At 38.5% G+C, this 21,651-nt stretch overlaps 1 pseudogene; it reads left to right on the top strand.

The window, feature by feature from the left end:
* Window positions 1-11,113: 11,113 nt before the first annotated feature.
* LOC121433727 lies at window positions 11,114-20,907 on the top strand (annotated as a pseudogene).
* Window positions 20,908-21,651: the final 744 nt, after the last annotated feature.

Below are 21,651 nucleotides of genomic sequence, written 5' to 3'. Positions count from 1 at the left end.
AAATGAGAAAGGTAGGTAATAGTATTATTAGAAAAAAATAAAAGAATAACTATGTTAACTTTAGCCAAGTTCTATTTCAGAAAACAAAACATTATCAAGAATAAAGAGAACCATTTGAAAAACCTTAAAATTTCTCAGTTTTTTAAAAAGTATGTGCCAGAGATCAAAACTGCAAATCAATGTGGCAAAGACTTTCAAAACCACAGTGGAAATAAACAGCCACTTCAGATCTTTGACCCATGGTAAGGCTGGTTCTAGTGCAAGCACTGTAAGTTGCTAACATAGTAGTTCAAAATGATCTTACTTCATCTAGCCTATCCATATGTCAGTAACCTATAGGTTACTTACCATATAGATTACTAAACACAGGTTACTTACCATATAGGTTTTTAACCTTAGAATAGCCAAACAGAGCATGTTTTGAAGTGATCATTGTTTACTGTTCTCATGGTGATTTACTTGCCATTGTTAGGCATTCTTAGAATATCATAGATTATTCCTAGCTCAGAAAAATATTCCAGTAGTATTTACTATTGAATACAAAAGTTTTGAATCCTTACAAACTTAAAAAAATAAAAATAAAAAAAATTAAGCTTAACCATTTAAAGTTGGGAGAACCTCAAGATTTTAACATCATTATCTTTTAGTAATTTATAGATCAGCTGTCAAAATTCGTAGAAGGAAATAGTTAACTTGACCAGCACACTCAGTCACCTTAATCTGCTTGATCTTTAGAGAATACTCCAACCAGGTGCTGTGGGACAATGGTATGTATCCTGTCAATTATATTTTAAATAAAAGCTGATTGGACAGAAGCCAGGCAGGAAGTATAGGTGGGACAACAAGACAGCAAATACAAGCGGGTCAATGAAAACAGGAGAATTCTGGGAAGAAGGAAGCCCATTCCTCTGCAGTCCTGACCCTGCCACAGAAGAAGCAAGATGTGTCTGCCTGGCTGAATAAAATACTGAGCCACGTGGCTAAGATAGACAAGAATAATGGGTTAATATAAGTTATAAGAGTTAATAAGAAGCCTGAAGTAGTGGGCCAATCAGTTTATAATTACTGTGGACCTCTGTGTGATTTCTTTGGGACTAAACAGCTGTGGGACCTAGTGGGACAGAAAACCTTGGACAACAGTCAGGTTTGGTGTGGTGGCACATACCTATAATCTCAGGAATCAGGAAGCTGAGACAAGAGGGTTACTGTGAATTCAAGGCTTCCCTCAGATATGCAGAGAATTATAAAGCAACCTTAGTTACAATGTAAGACCCAGTAAAGAAAGAATACTTAAACCAGCTATATAATACACATTCTTTAAAAATTCAAATGGAATAGCTATCAAAATAGGTCACATTATAGATAAGTATGAAATAGGATAAATGATACAATATATTTTTATCAGATATCAATGGAATTAAAATTCAAGCCCAAACCAGAAACATAATAGAACAATCTCAAAATTTTGGAGATGCAACTAGACACTTCTAAATAATACATGGAAAAGAGAAGACATAAAAAGCAGAAATCATTTAAAAAAACAAATATACAACATATTAAAGCACAAAATGTATTTTAACCCAGTGTTTAATGAGAAACTGATAACAATGAATGATAACATTAGAAAAGAATAAGGATATAAAATCTTTAATCTTATGCTCAAACATGTTCATAGCAGTATTATTAGTAATAGCCAGGACCTGGAAGTAACCTAGATGCCCCTCAACTGAAGAATGGATAAAGAAAATGTGGTACATTTATACATGGGAGTACTACACAGTGGAAAAAAAAAAACAATGATATCTTGAAATTTGCCAACAAATGAATGGAATTAGAAAAAAGAATATCCCGAGTGAGGTATCTCAGATCCAGAAGAACAAATATAGTATGTACTTACTTAGAAGTAGCTTTTAGACATAAAGCGAAGAAAAACCAGTCTACAGTACCTCAAAGTACCTAGAAAACAAAGAGGACCCTAAGAGAGATATACATGAATCTGCATAGGAAAGTGAAAAAGACAAGATCTGAGTATATTAGGAGTGTAGTGGATCACAAGAGAGGATAGAAGGAGAGAGGGGAAGAAGGAAGGGGAGCAGAAAAAATGTATAGCTTAATAAAATATAAATCCAATGGTTCTCAACCTTCCTAATACTGTAACCTTTTAATACTGTTTCTCATGTTGTGGTGACCCCCACCCACCAACCATGAAATTATTTTTGTTACTACTTCATATCTACAATTAATACAGTTATTAATCCTAATGTAAATATGTGTGTTTTCTGATGATCTTAGTCATCCTTGGGAAAGGGTTGTTCGATTCCAAAGAGGTTGCAACCGACAGGTTGAGAAGCACTGCGAGTTTAATCTATGCTCACTCCTGAGAAAATAAGAGGAAGAAAGCAATGAAAATTCAAAATAAACAGAGAAGTGTTAAGACTAAAAATCACTGAGTTTGCATATGTGGAACCCCTAGAAAAATATTAACAAAATAGAATTAGTTATCATTTTTAAAAAATCTGGGCTGAGGTTTTGGAGACCAGTTGAAGAAATAGAGAAGCATAATATGAGCAAAGGGGTCAAACTCATGGTGGGGATACTCACAGAAACAGCTGACCTGAGCCTGGGTGAGTGGGAGCTCACTGACTCTGGATTGACAAACTAGGCCCTCTAAATGTGGGTGACAGATATATGGTTTGGGCAGTTTGTGGGGCCACTAGTAGTGGGATGAAGATTTATGCCTAGTACTTGAACTGACTTTTTCGAGTGCATTCTTTTTGGAGAGATACTTTGCTCAGCATAAATATAGCGGGGAGGCCCTTGGTCCTGCCTCAGAGTGCTGTGGCAGACTTTTTTTGACTCCAGCCTTATGCTCTCTGAGGAGTGGATAGGAGTGGGGTGGGTAGAAGATGGGGGGAGTGGGAGGAGAGGACCGAGTGAGAACTGGGATGGGTATGGAAAATGAGAAAAGGCCACTTAAAATTAATTAATTTGAAAAAATCTATAGTAGACATGAATTTCTAGTCATCTAACCAAAAAAATAGAAACCATATGTGAGTGATGCTACAAGTGAAAGCTATGTTACTGTGAAATTGTGAAATTACATATGCCCTGAAGATATAAGGAAGGAATAAACTTTTGCCAGTTATTTGGGCATAGGGCATCTTTTGTGTACAACTGATACCATAATTTTGTATAAATGCTCAATGCATAGACCAAATAGGAAATATAGTGCTAATAATAATCTAAAACAGTGCCTTGTAAGGTGTGGATTTCAGCTTAATAGTGATTAAAACTTTTAAGTCAATTCTGTGAATAATAACTAATATAACTGTCTAACTATAAAGGTAACAATATAAAATGCCATATTGTATTGAGTAAAGTTGCAGAAATATTTTAATACAATTTGTTATAATTATTTGTGCACACATGAATAATAATGATATAAAATTATGCTTCTGGCAATAAATACTTTTTTATTATTTAATTTATTTATTTATTAAAGATTTCTGCCTCCTCCCCGCCACCGCCTCCCATTTCCCTTCCCCTCCCCCAATCAAGTCTCCCTCCCTCATCAGCTCGAAGAGCAATCAGGGTTCCCTGACCTGTGGGAAGTCCAAGGACCACCCACCTCTATCCAGGTCTAGTAAGGTGAGTATTCAAACTGCCTAGGCTCCCCCAAAGCCAGTACGTGCAGTAGGATCAAAAACCCATTGCCATTGTTCTTGAGTTCTCAGTAGTCCTCATTGTCCGCTATGTTCAGCAAGTCCGGTTTTATCCCATGCCTTTTAATTCACGATCCTAGAGAAGCTAACTAAGAAGGTAAATCCAAAGACAAACATATAGGCATCCTCCTGAATATTAACCTTCTTCAGGCGATGAAAGGAGACAGAGACAGAGACCCACATTGGAGCACCGGACTGAAATCTCAAGGTCCAAATAAGGAGCAGAAGGAGAGAGAGCACGAGCAAGGAACTCAGGACCGCGAGGGGTGCACCCACACACTGAGACAATGGGAATGTTCTATCGGGAACCCACTAAGGCCAGCTAGCCTGGGTCTGAAAAAGCATGGGATAAAACCGGACTTGCTGAACATAGTAAATACTTTTTTTGTGAAATGTTTTTCTATGCTGGAAATTAATCTCAAGGCATTGTGCATACCAGGCAACCACTCAACCTCTGAACTACAGCATTTCCAGCTAATAAAAATGTCTTATTCTGAATAGCAGTTAAATGTGTGAAAACTGCTCAAAGTTACACAGAATCTTTGAGGTAACTATAGATGAATTAAATAAACTATGAGTAGAGGGAGAGTTAGGTGTTGTAAGGAAGGCTGCTAGTTTGTTTTCTGGCAACCCAGACTCCTGAAATAATCACACAGAAGCTATATTATTTAAATCACTGCTTGTCCCATTAGTTCTAGCTTCTTATTTGCTAACTCTTACATCTTAATTTAACCACTCTCCATTAATCTGTGCATCACCAAGACTTTATGGTCTACCAGCAAAGTTTCAGCACATCTGTCTCTGCTGGTGGTTCCATGGCTTCTCTCTAACTTTTCCTTCTTTCTCCCAAAATTCAGTTTAGTGTTTCCTGCCTAACTCTGTTCTATCCTTTCTGGCCAAGCCAGTTCCTTTATTAACCAATGTTATTCACAGCATACTGAAGGGAATCCCACATCAGTTAGGCCAACACACATTGTAGTTTTGGAGACAAAAAAAAAGGAAAAGAAAAAAATGAGTCTGCTGTTTGTGGGAAAAGAAGGAACTAGAGAGATATTAGCAAATTAAATATATTTAATATATTTCTATTACATCTGAGATTGAGTTGTAGGTCATTTCACAAAATTGAGTTGAAAACTTTCCAAAGTACACAGTAAGGAAATAAAAAAAAATGGTCTTCATACAGTGAGCCCAAAATTAAGTAAAGAACCAGGAATGTGTTGCAGAAAGCAATGTGAAAGTGTTGGACTAGATGTCCAAACATCAGGGAGGAGTTGCTCCAGACACCACTCACATAACCTCAAATTGATGCAAAACCAAGAGGATTTTTATTCTGTCATGACAGGGCCCTTCAGGTTCAGGATATGAAGGACATCTGATAGCTGTTACAGCCCATCTTTTAAAGCGAAAAGCCACAGATACAAGGGGGGAACCTGTAGGTTGTTTTCCAACTTATTGGATTGGCTTATTCAAAGGGTTACTAGCAATAATTGGTCTGTTCCAGGGCAGGAGAATAGTAGCGTGGTCAGGTGATAAGGGAGAGCATCTCTGTGGTCTTCCTGACCTTATTCTAGTGACTAAATCAATACATCAGGAACTGAGTCAACATCTGTGGGTTGTCTTTGCCTCAATTCCCAGAATGGAGTTATGTTTGAAGATTATTCACAAGGACACAGAAGGATAAGCAGTCCAGCATGTGTGTGTGTGGGCGACTATCTTTTTTCCAAGATAGAGTGAGTGTAAGGTTTTAGAAAAATGTCTTAGGGTTGAGGGGCCTTATAAATTCATTTAGAGTCTTTCAAAAGAATACGTGAAAACCTAGAGTTCGCAGGTTTCTTACAACTACCAAGTTGTATGATTTCCTAGAGAATCTGTGCCCACCTTGATATTCAGAAATAGTTTGGTGCTGTTCATAGGGCCTGTAAAATGATGCTGTCATAAATTCTGCCATAAACGCCTAACTGTGAAGTCACTACAGCCTCTTTCTCAGCCTTCTGTGCCTAGTGCCCTGGCTTTGATAGTAGTATGTTGATAGAATTTGGAATGCAGAAAGGGGTGCAAAGATTCTCAATGAAGTTTGTGGAGAATTTCCACAGTGGAAACAATCGAATTTCAGTGGTTGTTGCTTACATGCAACTTCATATTCTCACATTGCTCGAAGTATGTGAGTACTGCTGTCTGGGAGGACAGCCTCCAGAAGCACAAGGGGTTTAAAAGGAATCCACAAAGTCAGCGAGGTTAGACTTTTCTATCTGAAGGAGGTTAGGAAAATAGCACTCTCAAACTCTCTTAGTGATTTCCTTCTTCATTCTCTCTTTTTCTTTATTCTCTCTCTCTCTCTCTCTCTCTCTCTCTCTCTCTTCTCTCTCTCTCTCTGTCTCTCTCTCCTCCCAAGCCTTTTCACAGCTTTTATATCCCAACAGAATCTTCCAGGCAGTACAAGAGTCAAAACAGTTGCATTTAATTTCTTTTTTTTTTTTTTTGTGAATGATTATAGGTTAAAAACATTCTTTACATCTCCCTCACATGATTAAACATTTTATGTATTGCCGGCAAAAAAAAAAAAACAAAAACAAAAACAAAAACAAATTATCTCAAAAACCCTCATACAACTTGTTACAGATTACCCATGTGGGCAAGGAAGGTGTTCTTGTCAGGTCTTTTACCGGTAGCCTGCATTTAAAGGGCAAATTACTTTTTTTTTTGTTTTTGTTTTTTGTTTTTCGAGACAGGGTTTCTCTGTGGTTTTGGAGCCTGTCCTGGAACTAGCTCTTGTAGACCAGGCTGGTCTCGAACTCACAGAGATCCGCCCGCCTCTGCCTCCCGAGTGCTGGGATTAAAGGCCTGCGCCACCACCGCCCGGCCATGGGGCAAATTACTTTATTACGTATCTTGAAAGGTAATCTTTTAAGGAATCTAAAAGGAATCATAAACCTAAACTTTTATACACGAAAAAGTCATTCATCAATAGATTTTTGTGTCAGGAGATTGATGGAAGAAATAGGTAACTAGGAATTAATCATCACCTTTGGTCATCAACCAAGCCTTGCAGGGAAAGTAAGCCATCCAGTAATAATAGGACCTCTTTGTTCTTGCTCCCTGACCTTAAAGAGTCTTGCATTCATCTATGTGCCTTTCTAAAACTTCAGAATGTCTTCTTGGGTTTTTCACCTTAAAGTTATTTAGCAAAAACATCTTAGTCTAACTTTGTTATTTTCAAAGCTTTGTTTTAGCTGTGATGCACTCAATGACCTGTTAAAAGATCTCCCATTATTAAGGTTAAAAGAATTTAAAGTAGCTGGGCTCCTGGGATTCAACTCTTAGTCATTAGCTTGAGCTACAATCCATGCAGCTTCTAAGGTGAAACTCACAGACTCTGGCTGGGTTATTCAACAAAACTCTCTATAAACTATTATTATTATCAAATTAGACAGTACAGTTTAGGGAGCGGTCGTCTTCTTGGCAATCTACAGATAAAAATGCCCAGTAGAACAGGATATTTCCAAGAGATAAACACAGGCAGTGGAGATTTTTCTACATCTCCTTGTACCATTCTAGAAACCAGAGAAAGAGAGCTGAGCCAAAATGCAAAGGCACAACAGAAGGAAATGACATTCAGGGGTCTGCAGTCTCGTGGTCTTGCTTAAATGAGAATGGCCCATCAAAGGATACTGTTCTGGTAGGCTGACACCTGGAACTTCAATTGCAATTCTCTGGTTCTCTGGCATGGACAATAGAAATTGCTGCTAGAGGCACCATTGGATTATTCTCTGTTTCTTTGGGTTCAGTCCCAGGTCTCTCTGCCTTCCACTTCAAGCTTCTGGCTTACAGAGCATCTCCTATGAATATTTACTTTCTCTCTACTCTGATTATGCCCCGGTTGGATTTTTTTGCTGGTCAATCCTTTCTCTGGCCCAACTCCCTACTGAGTTCCCACTAGGGGTCTCAGGTCAGACTCACATTTCCTTTGTGTCTCTATAATGCATAGTTTGTAGGGAGGTCTAGAGGATAACTGGCATGGGCAAAAGGGATGGAGTTAACATATGGTGTTAATCTGATGATCACAAGCAAGAGTCGCTCAGAGAAGACATAGATTTCATTAAAGTACGTAATAGCTTACCATGAAGACAACAAGAAGTGACAGAGCATATGCTTGTGACTTGCAAAAACTGTAAATTAAACACAATGTGCGCATGCTAGCAGCCTACGAAATGCAGTATGTCACCATTTAAATTTCTGGCACCCTCCACACCCCTCCTCCCCCATCAACTGGCATAATCTGAGCTCTGCAGTCCTTATCCCATCTGTTTTTCCACCCAGCAGTGCCAGCCAATCCTTGAGTAAAACCCAGGAAGACTCACCAACACAGAGAAGCCAGAGATGTTTTTGAGGGGATCCCAGCTACTCTTTAGATCTCAGTAGGAAGTGTGAACAGCTGGCACAATAGTTGTGCCAGCCTTAAGCTCACAGCTCCCAAAACCACAGAGCTCTAAATGAACTGTCTTCTGGTAGGGAAGCAGCAGTAATTGAATGTGTTTCAAAGTAGACACAAGCTGTTTATTGTTCCTTAGATCTGAAAGCATTCGTATCCCACCACCAAGTTTCTATAGTGTTTGGAAACCTCCAGATTCTCTCAGGTAGAAAACTGGTTGGTGTGTTAGACAAAAGTCACTGGCACTTTGCTCTCAGAAAGCTTTGCTACTGTTCCCTAAGCCATCCCTCTCTTCCCTTGATTCTGCTCCTTCCACTATAAATACATTCCCTTTAGACTTTTATTGGAATAAAAGAAAAACTATTTTGTATCTGAAATAAGGAGTTGCATCCAAAGTCTAAAACTAAGGACTGGCATCCAAAGCCTAAAAATAGTTCCAGGATATCTAGAGATCTAGAACTCCAGGGTCTAGTGGCAGTGTGGGAATATTCCTTATACAAAACCAGAAATATCAAAGATGCCTCTCCTCATTGACTGGGCTGCCAGTAGACCTCTCTCTGGATACCCTTTCACAAATCAGTTTCCTGTCACCTTCAAGTGCTTTTCAAACTCTCCCTGCTAGAGTTCCATGATTCTACATAAAAATGTCCTTCCCCCTCAGGTTGTAATTCTGGGTCCTAATCTGTGCCATGTTACAAAAAAATTATATTCCTGAAGGAGTAGACACTATGTTATTTTCAACTAAAAATAAAATCAGTTAATTATCAAACATTCACCCATCAGTAGAGAGCATCTGCTTCTAATTCTGCCTCTACAGGCCTCATGTCACAAACATGCCTTTCACTTTGGAATGCATTTCTTCCCATTATGACGTTTTAGGCTTCTGAATGGTTGGTCTCCAGTGAATGATGCTGTTTCAGAAAATTGTATAAAATTTTGTAGGTGGATCAGAGGGGACAGATCTGGAGGTTTTATAACGTGGTCCCATTTCCTGTTCACTCTCTTGATTCCTGGCTGCTGATGCATGGTGACACCTGATGCTCCTGTCAGCATACCTTCCCTTTCTGCTGCTACAGCTACCCCACAGCGATAGACCTGTTACCTATTGACTGGAGTATCTCCTTCCTAACTAAAACTGTTCATTGGCAGAAGTTTTTATTAAAGAAACAGCTTAAGGTTCCAAAATTTAAATAGACAGTTATCTTTGCTTATTACTTTAGACTATTATTGCTCTTAAAAAGTAACAATAGCCAACATTTATTGAAACTTGACCAGGTGCTTGACATTTTATGAAACCTCTACATGCATTAATGTATATAATCACCAAATAAAACCTATGTAGCAAATATTACTACTTACCACTGTCTATTTTCATGCACCATGGGATGCAAAGTACAACACAATTAAGTGGCTAGCAAAGGTTTTCAATATCAGGGCTTCTGATCTGACTACAGATTATAAAATCAAGAATGATGAAATCTCAATGTCTCCTTTAGACTTCTTTCTATATAAACTGTCACTATCAACTTCTTATGATTTTTATGTTTGTCTATTTTATAAAAATGGAGATTTTAAACTCCTATGGCAAAAGTTAGCATCATTCATTATGACTGGGGGAGAAACTACCTAGGCATCTTTAGAGTGGCCAAGATCAAAAACACTTATGACAACTTATGCTGGAGAGTGGGTGGACCAGTAAGATATCATCCATATACGGGATTACCGATATGTCATGAGGAATATTTTTTAGAGCTTGTTGCACATAATTTGACAAATTGCACTCATTGGTAACATCGTGCAGGTTTGTGTATATTGGGCTCCCAAACCATAAAGACAAACCACTCTTGGTCAAGTCCCATCAAAAGTAGCCTTAACATTTATTACCTAGTCTCTATACAATGGCACAGTACAAGGCTTCTCTGTAATCATGACTAGAATAGTCTGTGTGACTGGACCATCTCAATCAACAACCTTGAAGTTGTTCTGGATGTAGAACTTTGAGGAAACTGCAACAGATGTACTCTGAGAAGCTGGATCATGTGGGTCATCCATTTACACTGGTTTCTGGTCCCCTGCCTGAAAACACAAATTTTCAAAGGTAACATACATATCTTCATTAACACAAGTATGGACTGTGTTTTGTGCACAAACCAGCCAATGACAAATTTTTTGTTTCTTCTTTGAACAGGTAAAATATGTCACCTGTTTTGTAGATTTCCTAGGTTTATTTCTTCATGTCTAACCTAGATTTAAATCTAACCTACATTTTTAGGGGTTCTCCCCCAATCAAACCTGGTGTCTATCAATCTTGAATGAATCCACTGCAGCATTTCATGTTCTGTAGAAACAATAACATAGCCTCTTCCCCAAAGCAACACTTTTTCTGCCTTGCAGTTTGAAGTTCAAACATCCCTAAAGGCTGGATTAATTCAGCAGTTCCTTCAACATTACAATGTCTCTCAGCAGTTATCATCCAATGTTAATTATCATTCAATAGTTGTCTATTCTTACATGGCTTATTTCTTTATATTACTTTACTCTGCTGTATCTCCTGCCTTGCTATTAGCCATTTAGCTTTTTATTAAACCAACCACAGTGGAATATCTTTACACAGTGTAATTAAATTTCTCACAACAAGCTTTCTGACTTGCTGTGTCAGATTTTTACTTTTGTGATTCCATCATCTCAGATATTAAATTATTAAATGTTGTGGAATCCCATGTATTTAGATATAGATATATTTCTTTTACTTTGTTTTAGATGGTATTATCATGACATAATTGCCCCATCCAAAGTCATAGTTACTTATTTATTTTAAAATATTCTTATTATTTTTATTTATGTTTATGCTTCTCTCCACAGATATCTTATAGATATGTGCCCAGGAGTCCAGGTACCTATAAAAGCCTGAAGTATCAGATTCCCTCGAACTGGAGATACAGGAGATTGTAAGGTACCCGACATGGGTGCAAGGTATTAAACTCAGGTCCTCTGGAAGAGCAACAACAGCTGTTAGCCACTGAGTCATCTTTCCAACTCTAACTTGTGTGTTTTTTTCCTAAGGATTTGATACTTTTAACCTTTCAGTTTAAGTCTATGAAGCCTTTTCAGCTAATTTGCATGTATAACATGAGAAAAAGACTTAATTTAATATTTTTAGATGAATTACTTTCAGTCCATTTGCTAACTAATATTCTTTCACACAGATTTCTCACAGGATGCTTGTATAAATAATTACTTCTGAACCCAGATTTATGACTCTGATATAATGATTGGTTTAACACAGTCTTAATTGGAGTCACTTTATATGAAATATTGAAATACAGAACTGAAAGTTCTCCAATGATATTCTTTGTTATCAACATTGTTCTATTCTAGATCAACATTTATATAGACGCTTTTATTCATGGTAGGAAATTTATGATTGACCTGTCAGTTTCCACCAAAAAAAAAAAAACCCAAAAAACTAAGATTATGGAACTTTTGATACATCAGTACAGCCAATAGCCACTGAAATACCAGCCCACTGGGCATGGTGTATTGCTCTTTAAAAAAGAGCGGCAGCCCTCAGCTTGCTCTCTTGCTTCTGGCTCTTGCTCCAGTGACTAGACTCCTTTCCTGGCTTTCGATGTTCTGTAAGTTTTTCCCCTAAAATAAATACCCCTTTAAATCCAAACTGGTGTGGGATTGTTTCGCGCATTATCAAATTCATTATTTCTTCTTCAGTTACTATTCAAGAAGTGTGTGTGTGTATGTGTGTGTGTATGTATTGTGTACAGTCTGCTGTATTTATTTAGTGTTGTTCATATATGTATGGATTTAGATATGGACCACTAAGATGTGGACACTTAGATATGGACAATCAATGAGGACCATTAACCTACCAAGGTCCTCACCTGCTGACCCTAGTCATTAAGACTGCAACTATGAGAAACAACAAGGTTGAGAATCAGCAACACCAACCTCTTTCTCTCCCACCGCATTGCACCTGCCCACCACACCCACTTGCCCCCACTAAGTCTGCTCTACTAGTAGCAACAGTGGGTAGTGGAAGCCCTGGAGGGCATCACATTGACCAAATCCATTAGCAGGGACAAGAAGGTCATTGCAGTGAAGGTTTGTAGAATAGTAAAATTGTTCATTGTAAGGAATGAATATAGTTACTTCAACAGGAATGACATCAAAGAAGACATTTGTACTCCAGACTACCTTAAAGAAGAACAATCCCAGGAAGCACCTTTGCAGCATAGATGGAGAGACTGTGGAGTCTGATGTTGTTGAAGGAGAAAAAGGTGCAGAGGCAGCAAATGTTACAAGTGGAGTTCCAGTTAAAGGTAGTAAATACACAGCAAACCATAACTATTATAGATTTTATCCACATCATAAGTGTCCTCCATGCAATTACCAGCAAAACTTCCAGAATAGTGAGAGTCAAGAGAAGAAAAATGAATCTGAAGTGCTCCCGAAGGATAGGGCCAGCATCCCAGGTCCCATGGCAGGCAAAGGTACCTTACTATATATGGAGGCCCTATGGGCATTGACCGTAGTATTCCAACTCTGTGTAAGAAGTGTTGGAGAGTGATGACAATCAGGGTGCAGGAGAGCAAGGTGAGACAGAGTATGTATTGGGATTAGGGACCATGATTCTGCAGTGGCCCTCCTGTCGGGGATTGGCCTAGACAAAATCATCTCTTACCAGGGTAGGGACAAGGGAATTGAAGAAATATAAGTAATGATATGAAGACACATAGAATAATAAGACAGGAACTATAAAACAGTACAGGGAGGGTATTCCAGGGATTACTGAAATCCTAAAAATCACCCCTGTTTTTATCCCCCAGCTTTTATACCCAATATATACTGGGGGGAGAAGATAACAAAAGACTTTATTAACATGAGACAAAGGATAACTCACACAGTCAATGGCCTTATCACTCAGAGACATCAAATCATTAGCATTATGTCCTCTAGGTAGCTAAGGTGCCCTAAATCACTGCCCTTCTCTAGGTTACAATAAAGGAGCAGAAGTACGTTTATATAGCCTGACCTTCCATCAGGATGATATTGAGCTATCCTCATGTCAAAAGAGCCAAGAAACTACCTCCTGAGTTAGGCATTGCAATTATGCCTGTCAGTTTCTAAACTCTCTGACCCACAGACAAGGTGGAAATGGGCCTGCAGTTTTTAGCCTCCATACCCTCCTCAGCAAAGACAGTCTAGAGAGGATGGCAAAGAGGACAAGGGAAGTCATGAAGAGGCCCCACCAGCAACTGCCACCTCAACATCAATATCACACTAACTTCAATTCCCCGCGCATATGGCCCAGAGAACCCTAAATCACAGAATAGCATAGGGACAAAAGCTGCCAATTTTGCATTTTGCTTTTCTTTAGACAAGGCCTTACTATATATCCCAGGCTGACTTGAATCTCACATGTTCAACCTGGCCTGTAACTTCCAATTCTCCTGCCTCAGCTTCCCAAGTGTTAGGGTTTATGACACCATTCCAAGTAATAATTCTGACATAGAACATATATTTCAATGCTGTCATGGTTACATTTGAATCATATATTTTCTATCTTTTTGTTTTCAAACTATCTGTCTCTAATATAAGTAAAGCTTGTATATTTGTCTTTCTTGTGCTGTGGTTATGGCTATAACTCAGACTGACAAATATATTTTCTTTGTATTGACTTGACAAATCGTATTTAAATGTACCAGTATTATAATCAATGTTTGGGAATGAGTTGTTTCCCTGAAAAAAAAATTAAAAACCTAACTCTTAATGTTTCAGAATTTTATATATTTAAAAAGGCAATTAAGTAGGACAGTATATTTTGTTTGCCTCATTTATCATAAATTTATTTAGTCATTAAAGATTGCCATTTAATATCAGTTATAGCCTTCCAGCCCTCATTTTTTATACCACTGATTCATTAAACATTCTAAAGCCAAGAAGGCTCATGACATTGCCACATTGGTTATAGAAATCAAGAAATCTGTCTAACTGAGCAAGGAAAATGGTCCTTTCACAGTTTAACTATGTGAATCCCTCTAGAGTACCAAGACACTCTAGAGTGTAACAAACTACTAGTAATTCTTATGAGCCCATGCAAACATATAGATTTTAGGTAGAATTTTTATTCATTCATTTATCTTTCATGACTGTGGGCTCATAAACTAACACGCAAATTATGTGGATGGAATTTTAAAAGTTTCTTTATCAAAGAAAGCATGACATATACCCCAGATATATAAGCATCATCAGTGTACATTACTGATTCGGAAAAACCATATTGAGAAGGTGTTTTTATTTTAATTGTGTAGGGTTCCAGAAAATAGTGTAGATAAAGGTATCACAGGCCAGTGATGCGGGAAAGCTGGTCCAGAAAGAGGAGTCTAACTCACTTTTGACCGATGGCTCAGTTTAATTTCTGACTCCATAGTAATTTCTGGTCAGGCTCTAGATGTCCCCGTCATTTTTTCAGGTTACTTTAGTCTTTGATCTTTCAGACAAAAGGGTACGCTGCATCATGATTGTCATCTCTCCATTTCTTTTATCCTACTAGCCCAATGGGAAAAATCAGACTGAGAGATTCAAAAAGAGCCATGGACCTGCCAAACCTAAAAATTCAGGACAAGAAATGAGAGAGACTGTCTTCCATTTCTCAAATATGATATTACCCTACCTCTAGCCCAAGCCCCACCCTAGCTCCATCCCATGTCTTAACAGAGGCAAATAGTATGGGGATTCTTTGTCTCTGACCTGTGTTTGAAGTCAGGGATACACACTACCCCAGGATTTGTAGACAAATAGAAACTCACTGTTCCGGTCTTCTGGAAGGCAACACGTAAAATAGGAGATCTGCAAATCAGAAAGGGTTAAAACAATCTATCTTAACTGCACACTTGGAAACCACCACCAAAAACAACAAAATGTTTCAAGAATAAACTACAGTCTCTAACGAATTTCATGAAATTCCCCAGGCTTTTGTTCTCAGCTTTACTTTTTGCTTGTTTATTTTGTTTTGTTTTTTAAGACAGGCTTTGTCTGTCCTGGAATTTGCCCTGCTCAAGAATGGTCTTGAACACAGAGATCTGCCTACCTCTTCCTCCCAAATGCTGGGACTAAAGGCATGTACCACCACCTCCTGACCTCAGCTGCTCTTTTAATTGAATAGTTCTTCCTCTGTACCACAAGCATGCAAGTTTTTCAATTTTACAGAATTTATAAACACTCATTACAGAAAATGGTTCCTAGATTTTTTTTAAATTTATTAATTAATTAATTAATTAATTAATTTATTTATTTTTAAGTTGTATTTGTATCCGTAACTCTTTATTTCACTTATTTTGTTTATTTTTGCAAAGATTTCTGTCTCTTCCCCTCCACCGCCTCCATTTCCTTCCCCTTCCTCCAATGAAGTCCCCCTTCCTCGTTGGCCCAAAGAGCAATCAGGGTTCCCTGCCCTGTGGGAAGTCCAAGGACCACCCACCTCCATCCAGGTCTAGTAAAGTGAGCATCCAAACTGCCTAAGCTCCCCCTAAGCCAGTACGTGCAATAGGATCAAAAACCCATTGCCATTGATCTTGAGTTCTCAGTAGTCCTCATTGTCTGCTATTTTTTTTTTTTTTATTTTTGAAGGCAACACTTCATAATCCAGCACCCTTTTACCTGCTAATGTATGGACAGGAAATTCTCTTCTATCAAGTCACCTGTAAAGCATTTCTATCAAACACAAAGGTCACCTAGACAAGTGAAAATGGGGCATGCAAAAGATACTTTTCTTGAAATGGAAAAGTACCATTCATGAATAAAAGAAAGGCTAAAGAAGCTAGCTCTTGCATCTCAGACCTTCCTCTTCCATTTCACCTGAATATTAGGAAAAGACAACATACTCACACTTTTGCAGTTGTGGAGGCCAGTCCAGACATAGGCGATTGCAGGACCACTCTCCTTGTCAGAGTGGCCACAAAGTTGTCCTCGGTCTGACTGAGCACTCACACAATGGAGCTTGAATTCATGTTCTTACAAGCTTTGAGCAATACACTAGGTCCTACTGAGGAATGAGACAGCAAAAAAAAAAAAAAAGTGCAGACATATTCCTGATAATTTTGTGGCTCACCACCACGATCTGTGTTCAGGAAAATTCGAAATGAAAGGCAGGCTTGAAGGACAAAACCTGGGAGATGGGTCCAGTAGGTCATCTAATGAAGTTGCCAAAGACACCAGAAACTGTCAGTGGGTTTTACCTTCACACACGTTCTCCCTTTCACATGTTCTTCTGCTCACTGATATCTGGATAGTCCAAGTTAAATGGTCTTCAAAGAAGTATTAGTAATGGGGGTTATAGGTATTAGAACCTTCTGGGAAACTGATCCAGACAGAGTGCAGGTCTGGCCAAGGAAAGGAAAACAGTTAAAGAAGAAAGCCAGGATTAGCCTAAAGCTAGACAATGAGATTATTGGTAGACTCAGAGATACAGCATGGGCATGGAATGACTGCCTGATCCACTCCCTGCATCTTTTTTCTTCTCTCACATTTCTCATTCTTTAAGAAAAGAACTCATAATGAGTTGCCCAATGAAGTTTATTTCATTAGTCTAACTGACACCTTTCCATACACAGGAATCCCTTCACTTCCCCATCCCTTTTATTAAGTCCATGAACCCCCTTTAATCCTTAATAAGATCTAAAGTTACAAGAGGAGCCAGTCAAACTTCAACAGCCATAGATTTTAAATTTCATTTCAAAATTCCAGGAGAGATGGAATTAGAACAGTAGTAAAGATCAAGCCATGACTGACATTGCCTCTGCCTTTCTCCAGGTACATCAGGTGGTAGGCATGCAATGATAGTTTCAGAATAGAAGTTCTAGGAAAAGAGCTCATGTTGACTTGGAGACAGGAAGATCAGGCATGAGACCAGGATGAAGTAGGCTATGCTCTTAGCCATACTGAACAGTAGACTGTATTTTGTTTAGGAAGCAAGTCAACAATCTTTACTAAATAACACAGAAACTAAAATTCTGGAATGAACAGAGCACACTTGATTTTTTGCAAGGCCTCTCTGCTCTCCATTTCATGGTGGGTGAAGGCCATCTGAGTCCCAGACTGCTCAAATATTTCTCTTCAGGGGATCAGATGAACCCTGAATCTCAAAGGCAGCTCTGGCTCTGTTGCTGCATCCTTGTTAGCAGCTTCTGTATAAAAATTAGCTTTTTGTAATTTTTATACGGACCTGCTCTACGTGTTCTGATATCTATGGGGTTAGAAGAAAATTAAATGAAAATCGGTATAATTGCAAGTTTCTAAAGCATGTAAATCAATATATTTATAATAGAACCAAGGCTTTGATTTGAAAAAAAATTACCTTTTTACTTTCCTCATGTAGATGAGTAATAACTTATGTTACAAGTGCCTACCTACAAAAAGTACTTACCTGCAGACTGAGATGAAGATATCATGTCGGGTTAGGAAGAGGGAGGTCTTTCATATACAACAGGGTTGAATAGAAACCCTAGGACAGGTGAAGAATGGGAGTGGCAAGAAATGTCAGAGCATTTTCATTGGACACTGAAACGCAAAACCTGGCAATAGTAACAGCTCCGTTCTGATACACTCTGGGAACTGTCACAGATGGGGTCCTTTTCCTGCACCTAGGCTGGTGAACTTCCCAGGTTAAAGACTATTTATTTGCTTTCCCAGAAGCAAATAAGTTCTCAGGTCCCTGAACAGCCTAGGGGAAACCCTTCCAGAAACTCAAAAAGGCTAATTGGAGCAGGGGAGGAGAGAAATATCCTACGTGCTTCCAGAACAGGGCCATCAGTGGGGACAGGGACAGGAAAGGCAGATGCAGCAGGATATGTTGTGAAGCATCCCTGCTTGAGACAATGAAGAAAATAGTTTAAACTTCAGATTGCTTACATGCCTTCTTTCGATGGTATAAGCAAAGTGCTAAAACTGAAATCACTGGAACTTCCTCACTGATCTGCTCACAAAGTCAGCCTCCTGTGAAGCTATCTGTCTGCCTGGCCTTGTGATTTCCCTCTTCTTTTCAAAGGGCTGAGAACTTTCTAGCAATTAAAAAGAAGTCGATGACTGTCTGCCATGGGTGTGTTTTAAGAACAGTAAACATAATACCATATTTTATAATGACTCCCCAGGTAATTTCATAATCTTCCTAGCTGCACCTGTTGTACTGTCCTTGCATGATCTGGTTTTGGGTTTTTTCTTGATTCTTTTTCAGTAATATTTTCTTTTTTAATCAAAGAACAAAACATTCTTCTCCAAGATTTTTTTTTATAAATTTATTTATTTATTTATTAAAGATTTCTGTCTCTTCCCTGCCACCCAATTCCCTTCCCCTCCCCTAATCAAGTCCCCCTCCCTCGTCAGCTCAAAGAGCAATCAGGGTTCCTTGCCCTGTGGGAAGTCCAAGAAACCCCCACCTCCATCCAGGTCTAGTAAGGTGAGCATCCAAACTGCCTAGGCTCCCACAAAGCCAGTACGTGCAGTAGGATCAGAAACCCAAGATCAACTCCAAAAAATCAGTGGCCTTCCTATACACTAAGGATAAGGAAACAGAAAGGGAAATTAGAGAAGCATCACCTTTCACGATAGCCACAAATAGCATAAAATATGTTGGGGTAACTCTGACCAAGGAAGTGGGATAAAACCGGACTCTCTGAACATGGCGAACAATGAGGCCTGATGAGAAGCCAAGGACAATGGCACGGGGTTTTGATCCTACTTCATGTTCTGGCTTTGTGGGAGCCTAGCCAGTTTGGATGTTCACCTTCCTAGACATGGACAGAGCGGGGAGGACCTTGGACTTTCCATAGGGCAGGGAACTCTGACTGCTCTTTGGACTGGAGATGGAGGGGGAGAAGAGTGGAGGGAGGAGGAGAAGGGTAGGAGGAGGAAAATGGGAGGCTGGAAGGAGGCGGAAACTTTTTTTTCCTTTTCTCAATAATAAAAAAAAAAACATAGAAAAAAAAAAAACAAAGTTATCATTCCTGGGAGACATTTCAGTGCACATAAAACAACATGGGGGCCGGGCGATGGTGGCGCACGCCTTTAATCCCAGCACTTGGGAGGCAGAAGCAGGCGGATCTCTGTGAGTTCAAGACCAGCCTGGTCTACAGAGCTAGTTCCAGGACAGGCTCCAAAGCCACAGAGAAAACCTGTCTCGAAAAACCAAGAAAAAAAAAAAAAACCAATATGGGGATCTCCCAAAGAGAGATTTTTTTGTTCTCATTTTTTTTTGAAAAAAATCTCTTACTTGTTAATTACATATATATACATATATGCAATGAGATAAAGTTCAAGATGTTCTTCTCTATTTTCAGGTTCTTGGACCAATAAACTATATAAAGCATTACAATAGAACCATTGTAGACACAGGAATTTGATAATGTGTGGCAGCCAATCTCAGTTCTGTCAACCCAGTATTGCACACTGCAAATGTCATTCTGTTGTGTCAGCACTACTCTTGCTCTTTTAATGACAGCCCCATTCTGGCAGGATTGACATAGCATCTCAATGTACTTTACTTTGCATTTCCCCAAAGCTTAGGGATATTTAACTTTTTAAAATGTATCTACTGGCCACTGTACTTGATCCTTTGGAAAATGTCTGAGCCCTGCACTCGTCTGCTTATTGATTGGATTTTTTTTTTTTGGTATTTCTGGGTTTAATTTTCTTAGACATTTCTATATTTTAGATACCAATTCACTGTCAAGTACATGAATGGTAAAAAAAATTTCTGCTATTTTTCAGGTTGATTCTTTTCCTGGGAGAATTTGAAAAAAATTCCAAAATTGGAAAGTGATATTTGTGAAATGGAGACGTTTCTAGAAAGAATATTGGCCTTAATGCAGCATCTTTACTCAAAGTTTGCACAAAGCTATGTACAAGTTACCTAAATCTAAAACTAAATCCTTTAACAAAGTGGTAAGTGTGTTAAGCCTTAAGTTACATTGGAAATGCATGAATCAAGATCCAAATTACTTAGTACTCAGGAGGAACAATAAAGGCCTACAAAGAGGCACAGGTCACAAGTGTGCAGATGCAAAGAGAACCATCATTGAGCAACTGCAATTCATAAAACCAATAAAAGAATTTTACAAATATAACTGACTACTTATCAGAAAGTTATTTTCCAAAGATCTTCCTTAACATCAAGGAACATTTTAATATATACATATATGTGTATACACAAAGTACATAAGTATGTTTATATATTTGCACATTAATTTGAAGAATTGGCTGGGTCCTTAAAGTAGACATGCCCTATACTATTTTTTTTAATGTAGAGGAAGTATAAGTTCCTATACAGCATATTTGTGATATATCAAATTTCTTCAGGCATTTTTGTTGTTAAATTCTATTGAGATAGTTTTGATCATCTTTTGCCATCCTTATCAGCCACCTTCAGACTCTGTATAGGCAAGAATTGGCTGTTTTTATTTGAGGTAGAGTCAAGAGTTAAGGCTCACCACCAATGATAGGAATTCTGCTCACTGTTTCTGAGTGTTTTTCTTCATTTTCCCCACACAAGTCTTAATTGTTCTCCAGTGTACCTTCATTTTTCCTTTCTTGGTTACTTCATCTTTAATTTGCAAAATTTCCTGGAAGATGTTTTCGTGCTCTCTTTGTTTTTCAGGATCGTGGGAATTGGACACCTGGGAACATTTAAAACAAAAGGGAATTCCAGCTTTGCCTGATGAAAGGTTTGTTCTGATGGCATCAATCTAACTTTGTGCCAGCCCAGTCTCTACCTGGAGGAGCACCTCACTGTGCCAGAATCTCCCCAGGCCCACCCACCTACATGCTTCTCCGGTCCTGGGTTGCTTTGAGTAGTCTATTCTCTGCCTTGCCAGACATTGGCTGGGCACTGATTCTTCTTCCTCATGTGTTATGAGACAGACTTTCTCCATGTAATCTGTTGATTCTTCAAGGTGGACCATGAGTAAGAGAATGTAAACAGGGTTATCTAAACCTTCCTCCTACCTCCATGTATTTCTCTAACTTAATAAGACATTTTATTGTTGTTTATAGTAAGTAATTAAACCACACTCAGTTTAATAACTTTGCACAAGATCTCAATCCCTCCCAACTCCTGTTCATGTTCTTCCATCTTCTCTTTAACTTTTTTGAGATATACTTTTATACTATAATATAAGCTGACCTGGAACTCACTAATAATCTAGACAGGACTCAACCTTAAGATAACTTTGTTGCTACAGTCTCTTGAGTGCTTTGATTACAGGCATGAACTACCATAACTCATTTATTAAATACGTCTGATGAACTATGTCTAATGTATTTCTTTTATATATATATATATTATATATTATTTTATATATATATATATATATAATTATATATATTATTAGAGGTAAGGAGGAACTAGGAGTATAGCTCAGGTTGTGGAGTATAAATCTCACATATGCATACTGGGTTTAATCCTCAGCACCCCGTAGACAAAGTGTGGTAGCT

The sequence above is a fragment of the Microtus oregoni genome, unplaced genomic scaffold (assembly GCF_018167655.1).
Source record: "Microtus oregoni isolate MIOR12 unplaced genomic scaffold, Mior012 000002F_ref0000024, whole genome shotgun sequence".
NCBI classification, from domain to species: Eukaryota; Metazoa; Chordata; class Mammalia; order Rodentia; family Cricetidae; genus Microtus; species Microtus oregoni.
This window is presented reverse-complemented; position numbering and strand designations above follow the sequence as displayed.